The sequence below is a fragment of the Aptenodytes forsteri genome, unplaced genomic scaffold (assembly GCF_000699145.1).
Source record: "Aptenodytes forsteri isolate BGI_AS27 unplaced genomic scaffold, ASM69914v1 Scaffold29, whole genome shotgun sequence".
Taxonomy (NCBI): Eukaryota; Metazoa; Chordata; class Aves; order Sphenisciformes; family Spheniscidae; genus Aptenodytes; species Aptenodytes forsteri.
Genome location: NW_008794520.1, coordinates 1,547,640 through 1,558,735, shown reverse-complemented (window position 1 = coordinate 1,558,735; position 11,096 = coordinate 1,547,640).

Genomic DNA, 11,096 nt, shown 5'->3' with positions numbered 1-11,096 from the left:
GTTGAAAGACAAAATTTAGCTCAGGTGTTACTTAAGTGTCTAAATTAATACAGAAAAGACAAATAACAGAGATTCAAAAGCCAGATATTATAGTGCCTGGAACCTAAAATTTACACACAACAGTACAGAGCCCAATCTCACAACTCCATTTTACTTCTCAATTTTTTTCTTAAAACCTCTTTGTGCATGCAACACACAGATACCCATGACTGGCTGGTGTCTCTACAACTGTTAACACCTCTATACAACGAAGGGAACAAAAATGCAAAGCCAAACGGAGGAGGCAATATGAGCAAGTGGATTAGAAAAAAAATTGGTGATTGATGGATATGGGTTTACACACAGCTCTGCCTTGCTGAATGATGGCAAATCAAGCTCCTGCTGCTTTAGATCCCCAGCTAAGCTGGGTGGTGAGCCTTGAGGACCTCAGAGAGGAATTTTTGTCCTGCTGTGAAACCAGACACCGCTGCAGCTACTGCAAACTAGGAGCTTCAGCATTGACCTTCAGCAAAGAGCACTGCACAATAACCAGACAGACAGATGCTGCAGTCTCACCTTCATCCCTGGACTGAAGATGGTGTATTTCCCACTAAACTTTGAATCTCAAAGAGTCCCACCTGGTAGCAGGGTGGGCCATAACTGACAGGTACAGTCCCAGTCTCCTGTAAGGAGAGAGGTGAAAAAGGTACCCTTGGGATTGCCGCACACCTGAGGGTGCTTCGGGTAGAGCAGAGTTATAGAGCTGTGTTTCATGTTGCCCCAGTAAAGCCATGGAACCTCCTAGTTCTCCTGGCAGCCCTATTAAAAAGACAGGGAAAACGTTGGGGAATGCACCTAGTTATGTGCTTAAAGACCTGGGGTGTTCATTCCTCCCAAAGAGAGAACAAACCATTGACTTGGTCCAGCGATTTGTAACACCTGGTTCAGAAATACATACACCTAGTACTGCAAAGTCACTATCGCTGCTTATGGAATCCTCACAGATATCTATGTCCCTCCAACATTTTGACTTCAGTGTAAAGTCAGAGAAAACTCTCCATGGCGGCCAGTTAAAAACAGAAAAGTAAACCTGTTCTCTAAGGCTCAGGTACGTTTGGACCTCTATAAAAATAAAACCGTCAATGAGAGTGTCAAAAAACATGGGATCAAAATACTTTGCTGCTTTTATAGACATCAACGGCCATTTGTTATATAATGAAATTCACAACCGAATTATGGTTACCTAGTATATAGTACATAGATATATCACCTCTTTATATATACATGCACCTGCAAATACTCCTTTGCTAGTATGCCTCAGTTTCATTGAATGTGTTGATTTTTATAGCTTCCTTTTAAAATCACTAACCTTCAGGAGAGAGAAAACATACAAGTAACTTAAGAAATGTTGATTTATGAACTACGGTGGTCTTTATTTTTCTTGTAAACCTGGGTGGACAATTGATCAGTTATAAGCCTGCTATAGATCTCAGAGGCTTGCAAGATATATTATTGTATTTCAAGATTATCTGATATTGCAAAAGATTTTTTTCCCCTTCTTTTTTTCTTTACCATGGTCATACATTTTCCTGTCTCCAATTTTTTTCTACTTTTGTTAGAGTTAGGGAAGCTATCAGAAAATAAAAATAGAGAAAGAAATCATCCTAGAGAAAGTATCTTTGGGCCACCCCAGGTTTTCCCAGTCTGTCATAATGTGGGTTTTATTTCATACCCCACTGAGGTGGAATTTGCAGAATGTTTCTTGAATTACCATGAGGCGCTCTTATAAGACAATTACTGTCTTTTTTTCCCCCTTTTGCTTCACTCTGCTTTTGACAGCTGTTGGCGTTTATTATATAGCCAATGGACTCGGCATTAATTTTCAGTGCAGAGCCCCTCTGTAGGATACAGATCAGCTAAACTGTAAAGTAAAATGTACAGACTAGTACTGCTCAAAAGCAGGATATTCATCTTGGTGAAAACAAAAATATTTCAAAATCTTTTGAAATCCAATTTTAGGCAGAAAGATGAAATAGGAGAATTTTACCAAAAAGTTCTAAAAAATAATGTTTTGACAATGTTAGAATAAATAAGAAAATGCTGACCTTTTTATCAGAACACAAATGGCATTTCAAAATGCCAACAGTTTTGATAGTTCAAAATCCAAGTCTCTTGCTCCAGCTTTTTCTGTTTGGGGTAATATCAGGGAGATAGGGACCTCTTCATAATATTCCCCAAATGTCACCTGTCTTGAGAATCTCCCAAATAATGAAGTTTATCGGTAAGACACCATCATCAAACAGCTAGCTATCCAAATTATCTGCATCTTTCTCGATCCTTTTCCATATTCACATTATGCCTTTGCTGAGATGCTGTTTCCCTTTTTATGTTGTACTTACAGCACTTTCTAGGAGCAATTGTTTTTCTCTCAGCCTTGAATCAGGAGCTAACAGTAAGGGGAAAGTTCCTTGTGCTCTTTCTAATTGGAAGGAGACCATCTGGATCTGGGCCAGAATGCAAATGTACTGCTTCCTAAGCGCTCCCCTACTACGGGTCATATACTAATTATTTTGCAGATGTTGCATTTTTTTTTAATTCCACTGGAATGTCCATTGAGTGACATCAACAAGATTTCTGGAAAATTAAGAGTTTTTTTTATTATTAACACAGATGTTACAATCTAGACTGAAAAGCAGAGCTGTGGACTGAGACAGAAGGTTAGGACAAAAGCTTCAACTAATCCTCACATTAATCGAACCTAAAGATGTTCATCATTGATTTTGACATAAATCTGAACCAACTCTTCAGTTGTCCATGGAATGGCTATTCTGCATACGTTAGTCTTACCAGTCGTATGGGGTTTTGTTTTGTGTAGGCAGTGATTTTTTCAGGTCTCAAATTCATACCTCTCCTGGAGAAGTTACTGAACACTTACAGTTGGAAGAATATGTATCAGAAAAATCTTCTACACTGAGGTTTTATATTCCCACGTAAAGTCTAGTATGGTCACTTACTGCACGAGACAAGACGGGCCAGATGGACCACTGATCCAACCCAGCTGGTTCTAACATTCTTGTCGCCACCTTTCTATCAATAATATGATAATTATGCAGACTAAATAACAAATATCTTTGAAGAATTCCTTAATCAAGAACCTTACTGATACAGCCTCCTGCTGGAAACATTCTTCTCCTTGCCATGAGCAAGTTTAACTGTATAACACCATGATTTGTTAGGTGGAAGAAGCTGTATGACAAAACACTTCAGAGATGCAATGCTTTTTGCCAAGCAGCTGAAACTGTTTTGTTGATGAATGTTCATGTCTCATACTATTAACACTGTCACACAGGTAAAGTTTGATCTCCTGACAAAGCCTCTTGTGGCTGTCTCTTAATCTATTCAGTAATCAATATTAACACTGTCAAATGTCTCAAAACGTTCCTTTTAGCTTGTTTCAGTATGTGCTATATACACATACGCATATTTCACTCCATAAATTCATTCTGCCTGTGTATATATATTTCATTCCAAGTGATAATATACGTTTTCTTTGGTAACTGCAACAAGCCAGAATATAACAGAAAGATGAACACCCAGATAACCTGGCAAAGAGCACATTATTAAAGATTTGGAAAATAGGAGAGGGAGCTGCTTACATAAACCTGCAGTTCGTACTGGCCTTCAGGCTCCATCAGGATCTCAATAGAGTCTGACAGTTTTGTTTGCTGTTTTAGGAATCTGTTTGGCTTTGTAACCTCAGCTCTGCCTGATACCAGCAAGAATGGACAGTGCTCGGTTTGCTGTGGAAGATGGCCACCCCCCTCATGACTGAGCCTATCTCATCTCAGATATTTATGCAGCCAAGTAATAAAAGACGCAGTTCTGCGATAACCGATAGATGGTTTGCCTATTCCAGCTGTCTCATAATATTTAAAATAACCTGTGATGATGCATAAACCCAAACAGTAGACTGGGCCCTCACACCTAATCACTCCACTTTAAATGCTAGTGAAGAAGACCTTTCCAGATTAATCACACCAGACACCTCGACTCCTCCTTAGTGCAGCGGATTCCTTTTTTTCTCTTAAACACGTATTTCCTTAAGGCCATCAGAACTCCAAAGTTAAAAGAAAATTAGCATGTGTCTTGGCTTAACTGAGACCTGGAAGGATGGAATTGTTATTTCTTGGAGCCCAAGTGAGCGTAACTGCAAAGTTTGAGTTTTCACAAGCAGACGCTGCATTTTAATAATTTATCTTCTCAGAGAGGCGTATTGTACCTTGAAGTAGAGCCTGAAAGGTTTTACCCTGTAGGGAATGCAGCTACAACAAAAGAAAACTGAAAGCCATTTGGCTGCTCGTGACCAACTCAGAGTTCGAATTGGCCAAATTCCACACACGAGCACAGAGGGACACACACACACACAGCGGCCGCAAACAGCTCACAGTGCCAAATTGCAACCATATTTATAATCCTTTCAAAACACTTGGGTCCATTTTTGTGGGAACAACAAACATAAAAATAATGAAAAAACAATATTTCTTTTAGGAAGCGAAGTGTCCTCTCTCCCACGCACTCAGTAAAAGCAGTCATGTTGCATTTCCTGCTGTTGAGCTGAATAATACCAGCCGTTAACATCTGTAGTGTCTTGTAAAGATTTCTTTTGAACGAACATGCTAAAAAATAAGAACCCTTAAAGTTTTGATATATATTGTCTTTTCTGACTAAATCCAAGAAAAATTGCTCATACCTGGCTGTGTGGGCAAACGCTCTTCCTCATTTAAATGATACCTGTTTTTGTGAAGCTATTGTTTCAACATCAGAAAAATGTTTTACTCTTTAATATGCATGCAAATTGCATTTAGTAGTGGCACAGAGTGAGATCTTGTACCTATACTATGTGGATATTAAACTTGTAATGACAACAAAGAATCTCTCTTGACACTCAAACACTATTGTAAAGAACAAGTTCGTTTTTGTTGATGCTAACATCTCAAAATCACAACAGCATATTCATATATGCTGATGCATATATTCAATATATAAAAATATTTTACATTTATACATAGCCAGGTTTGAGGGCAGACCATTAGCTAGTGATATCGTTCAACACCATTTAAAATTTATACCACATTAGACTCTCTCGTTTACTGTTGTGCTGTGCTGAAATTTAAAATTTTCTGTTTGAAACTCTGTTTGAAGAGACTCCCACCATTCTGAAGTTCCAAGGGACTAGCTCCCTCCACTGCTGTAAATCAGCCTGCAATAACCAATTTCATCCTCAGAGGATAAGTCCCACATGATCCCATAATATTTCTAACAGCATCAGAATCCCAGATTGAAAGTTGTTTTCATATCTAAAGTGGCAAATATTTATTGAAGGGAAGGTGCTGATCTAGCAAATAAAAGGAAGGAGACAATATTTTCCACTGAAATGTAGGGCAAAAACAGGGAAGGGAGAAGAAGGAGAAGGGTTATTCCCTGAAACTGGGCAAATGTGGTCTGCACGATGCCACTTACAATTCTGAAACGTGAAGCAGAGCTGCAGTAAAACGACATTAGCAGCTTTCATATGATAATTCGTATAGAAGAGAAGGTTGTCTCTGGGTGGAGCACTAGCCAAGACCAAGTTCACTGAACCTAGCACACCATTCAATCAACCACGGAAAAAACAATGGGAGATAGAGATGGGGGAGACTTTTATTTTGACTTGGTAGCAGATGTGAAGGCAGGGGGTGAGTATAGGGAGGGGAAAGTATGCAAAAGTGAGAATTCAAGAAAGCTAAATATTTGAAATGTCTCTGAATGCACATCTATTATTTATAACAATAAAATAACAATCATTCCTGCATTGACATACAGGGTGGCAAACCAAGCAAATGCAGATTTATATGGTACGTGTAACATATGAAATAATGAAAGAAGATAGTGGCAGTCTGCCAAGTCTCCCCCTCCCCATTACCCCCCTCCCCAGTCATTGACTTTCAAAGAGGAAAAGATTTCATACAACAAAATCTACCCTGACTTCCAGGAGACGCAATGAGAAGGGATTTACACTTAGTTGCGTCTTCTAAATAGTCCCAAATAAATTCAAGTTTCATGTAGTTCCTTGCAAGAAATAAGTCTTTTTAGCTTACTGGGACAGACATACAGGTTGGGATTTTCTTGCCTATATCTTTTAGCTAGAATTTTTCACCCCTGTTATTTGCTGTCCTTTGCCATCATTTTATTCTTATTTTAAAATAAAAGCTACAAAAGGCTGTTCTATTTTCATGGAAATTGCCCAGCAGTAAGAATTTCAACTCATTTCCAGAAGAATAATCTTTGTGCTGGTCAATTCATCCAAGATAGTTTGCTGGCTTTCACACAGCAATTTACTAATTAATGACAAATTAAATAGTGTTCTATATGAAGACGACTTCAGAGGTGGTGCATAAAGTTTTGGATTCCTGGAATATCTTCAGACTAACTACAGTCCATTTGCATGAAAATACAGCTGTGAAAATCACGTTGAGTTTTTTGTGCTACCCAGCACAAAATAAACCCTTCTGATGCATAAACATGTTTCCTTTAATCATATAGATATTTACATTTGATTTTATACTCTTGGTGTGCCTTAAAACATGTTTATAATTCAAAACCACAGAGCTATCATATTAACACTTTGCTGCACTCTTTGGGAAAAATCATTCAGGCTGCTCTGAGAGATGTAAGCCATGCTATCAAAATGCATTGCTTTACAGCATGGCTTCATTTTGAGGGATTGTGGGAATCTTTCACAGTGCTGCACTCTTCAGGGTTTCTCACCAGAGGCATCATTTCAGAGTTAGGCATTTTCAAGCACTCAGGATTGACATAATTTTAATCTCAAGCTTGTGCTTGACTTTAATGGGACCTTGCTGTGATACAGTGCTTATGAAAGAGCCCTTGAATTCTCATACCAAACTGTCCCTGAGACCCAAGGTCATTTCAGGATGCCTTGGCCTTTTCTCCAGCAGCATCAACCTCCCTTGAGCCTGGCCACAACAGCCAAGTCCACTGTTTCTGGTAGGGTGGGGGCACATAGCAGTTTAAGGAACTGCAAACCTGCACCATGCAATCAGTCCTCCGCCAAAAATTCAGCCATCACCTCATAGACATTGGATGCATGTCTGATGCATGCGTAGTAGCTTTTGACTTTGTCACCTGATGCACACTCTATTCCCAGACTGGATTTACTGGAATATCCATCAGAAGATCAGGAATTATTATATTTTGCCATCTAATGCTAGAAGGGACCGTGAGGCTGTAGGGTGGTAGAGAAGACACTGCAGTGGAACATTGTTTAGGGGGAAGAGGCATGGCTGAAGACCCTGAACCATAGGTCAGCTACTTGGTCTAAAGCGATTTTGGTTGCATCTCAGCTGCTTTGTACCACTACAGTTTTCCTACACAACATATATTAGGTATTAAACAATTGACTGCAAAAGCCCATGTTTTCTCTAGTGGTAGATGGTGTAGCATGCTGGGCTAATCTCCCCAGACTTGAGGAAATGTGCAATAAGGCAAGAAAGGTTCAGTTTTTAAAATAAATTGAATGTTTGATCACAAGTTAGCATTCTGCAAAGCTGCGTGCTGTTACTATGACAAATTCTTAAAACTAGAACTAGCTAATAAAAGAATTTTATTGATTGTCATGCCATATCAGGTCAGAAATTCATTTAGTGTTTTATTGCATTCCTAGCAGCCGATGTTTCAGAGGAAGGTGTGAAAATCCCATAACAGAGAATTATGTAATAACTTGCTTATGAGAGAATCTTCTTCCTAAGCCCAATGCTTAATGGTTAGCGTTACTGTTCTTCTTCCTATATACTATCGTCCTATTTAAAGTGGCTGGAGCTGTTCTTTCCACATATAACCAGTGAGTCTTGCAGTCTTTGTTATGTTATTCTAATGTTGCCCACGTGCAATGAGTTCCAATAGTTAACGTATGTACAAACAGTATTTCAATGGTTTTCTGCTCTTTTTTAAGAAAACTTCCTCTGCTATGATTCATGACCAAAAAAAAGTATCTATCGTGCACTAATCCTTATTGAGGATTTTTCTTATGCCTCCCTCAGTGTTTCCCTCTCTAAATTCAAACTGATTCAGTAGCAATAAAGATAGTAATTAAAAAATGAGTGATATACTTGCAGACTTTTGCCTCTCTATACATTCCTGTGTTAGGTATGAACAGATCACAATTTATTTGAATTTATTTCTGTGAAAGATTTCAGTAACTAATATATGCTCAGTGTTTTAGTTAGAAGCTTTTAATCTGGCTAAGCAATATAGGTAACTTGAGATATTTTCATAGTATGTAAAGAACAGGCATGTGTAAGTCCATGAATGACGTCAGGTTACAAAATCAGAATAAAATTTCTGCAACTATTTTTGAATGTCTACTGAAAACCAGTGCTTTCATAAACTTTCCTGACAGAAGCTGCCTTTCAAGAAAGCTAATGAAACTGAACCCAAAGCAGATGGGAATACAATCAAGACAAATTTGTTTTCCAATTCCATTCAGTTGTTGGATTTTTTTTCTCCACTCTTCTACTTTCAGATTCTTCATCTGTTTTATGGGTTGCTACTACTTACTCTCCCCATAGTGAAAGATCAATACATTCATATTTTTAAAGTATTTTCAAATCTCTGAGTGAAAGAGGCAACTATATCAAAGTCATTTTGTGTTTATAAAAAAGAAACTTAAAAGTTACTTCAGCGAAGGCTTCAAGATCCAGATCAATACAGATCTGAGAACTGAATATAGTGAATCCGAATATAGTGTTATGTATGTGTTACTCAGTTTGGCTCTAACCCAATAAAGCACTTAGACGTGTGCCTAGTTCTACACACTGTGAGTAGCGCCATTGATCTCTGAGGCACTACTCAGCCCTAAGTGCTTCACTGGATTGGGGCCTTCTGCCGTGGGGCAGAAAGGGAAGTGCCACAACCATTAAGATACACAGGAATCCAATTACATTTCTCTCCTGATAGATCTACCTATAAGCTCTGTTTATCACCCCGACTATATTTTCTTTAGTCCACAAGCAATGCTGTTTAATTTACGAGCTTCCATAAGGGTGGGCGTTATGCAAACATTCCTTTCAGCAGCTTTGATGTCCTCAAAATTAACCACTAAGTTTTTAAATGTAGGCCAGGAGAAACTATTTCAGAAATAAAAGCCAAAATGTGTCTCTCTAAAGCAAATGAAAGTCAATGGTATTCAGCTCACATTGAAAAACTTTATTCAGTCTAGGTAGGCACAAGGAGAGACTTTGCACAACAAAGCTTTCCAGTGCTACTGAAATACTACCTTTGGGTCTTTCTTCCTACAGCATAAGAACAAACAAGCACTCAAGTTTCATTAAGGATTTGAGAAATGCATCTCTGTCCCATTTGGAAGACAAATTAAGAGCTGACCTTACTGGCAAATACTTTTCATCAGTTTCAAACTCATTTGAGTTCACCTCCTGGTTGTCTTAATTCATTGAAACACAGGAGTTCGTGCTCCTCTGCTGGAATGTATCAGGTACCAGCTTGCAATACAGGCAGTTAGATTTCCATAAGGGCAGTAGCTCGCATTTATTACATTGCTTCCCATAGGCCATGGGTGAGTCTATGTTAGTATTTTAGTTGGGACTAGGAACTTTAAAAGCAAGTTTCCTAATTATACTGACTTACCACACCTTGGTTCACAACACAGAGCAAACTCAGAGGGCACAAACAGGCTCCTTTTTGGATGAAGCTAACGTGGAAGACGTGCTCCAGAGGTCAGCTCATGCCAGCTCAGGCACCAATAGGCTACAGCCCAAGGGATAAGACTGGACTTAGTCTGGAGGAAAAACCTCCGAAATGCAGAGTGTGAACTTTTCATCCTGAGCACCAACAACATCTCTTTATAGGTCTTCTCCTTTTGCACTGCATTGCTTAATAGCATAGATGACAGCAGTAAGCCACAATTTACAAATTAAGGTAATTGCCATTCCACCCAAACGTCAATTCTCTGCTGGACAGTAAATTCTGATCTCATTTCTAAATGATGCAAAGCACCTCAGTGAACTATACTTCTGCTGCAGGAGAGTACAGGTGTGGAGATGCTTTAGGGAGCCTGCAGTAACAGGCAAGATGCGCTGCAGTGGGGCAAGCTGGCTCACCTCTCCCAATGGCACCAGGGGCAGGCTGGTCTCTTCTCCCCCTGGCAGCAGAAGGAATAGTGACACTGAAGAGTACAAAGGAGATCACTCCAACTGGGCTTTTTTCTTACCTCTGTGAGTTGAGGAGAAGTTAAGGATCAGAAGGCTTCATTCTTCTTTCATGCAGGTCAGAGAAGAATTTAGATTTTTCAACCCAATGTCATTCTGTCATGCAGGTCAGAGAAGAATTTAGATTTTCAACCCAATGTCATTCTGTTCTCTTCTTCCAGCTCTTGCACCTTGCAGTAGGGAACTCCATTTCACACACATAGATGGGATTTGTGTTTGATCCTGTGTGACTACATTTTTGTTCGCTTTGTGATACAGAAGGCTTTAGCATTGCAATCAAGTTCATAAAGTTGATCCTGGCACACGTCTTGATAGAACATCCATTTGACTTCTGTGATTTCTGATCAGATCAGCAACCTGCCTGCACGGGGACTACGTTCAACTCACAGGTCAAGGGAATAGGCAAGCATGGTACGGGCCTGTCCCTCTCCTCACCCAGCCAGAAGACAACTCACTCTTTGCTTTGCAAGTGTCACCTTCCTCCCATTTCCTCCCCTATGTTACATGCACATAAATACCACCTGCAGTATAGATTTCCAAGAAAACTCCTGGCTATATACTATTAAAATTTATTTCCTTTCATTTCATGGATGTTTGGTGTACTGAAACTTTTTAAAGGGATGCTGTAAGAAATTACCTTACCTCCCTAAAAGATCCCATGCTGTGCATTGTGGAGTGATGCACCCTCAGTTTGGCTCCTCCTTGGTTCCACAATAGCCTTAGAAACTCTAAAAAAAAAAGCACAATTACCAAAGCATTATGCTTTATTCAGTATTATTTTAATTTCTATTTACATGGAAGTTTAATGCAAAGCTCCAGCACTTAAAAAATCGT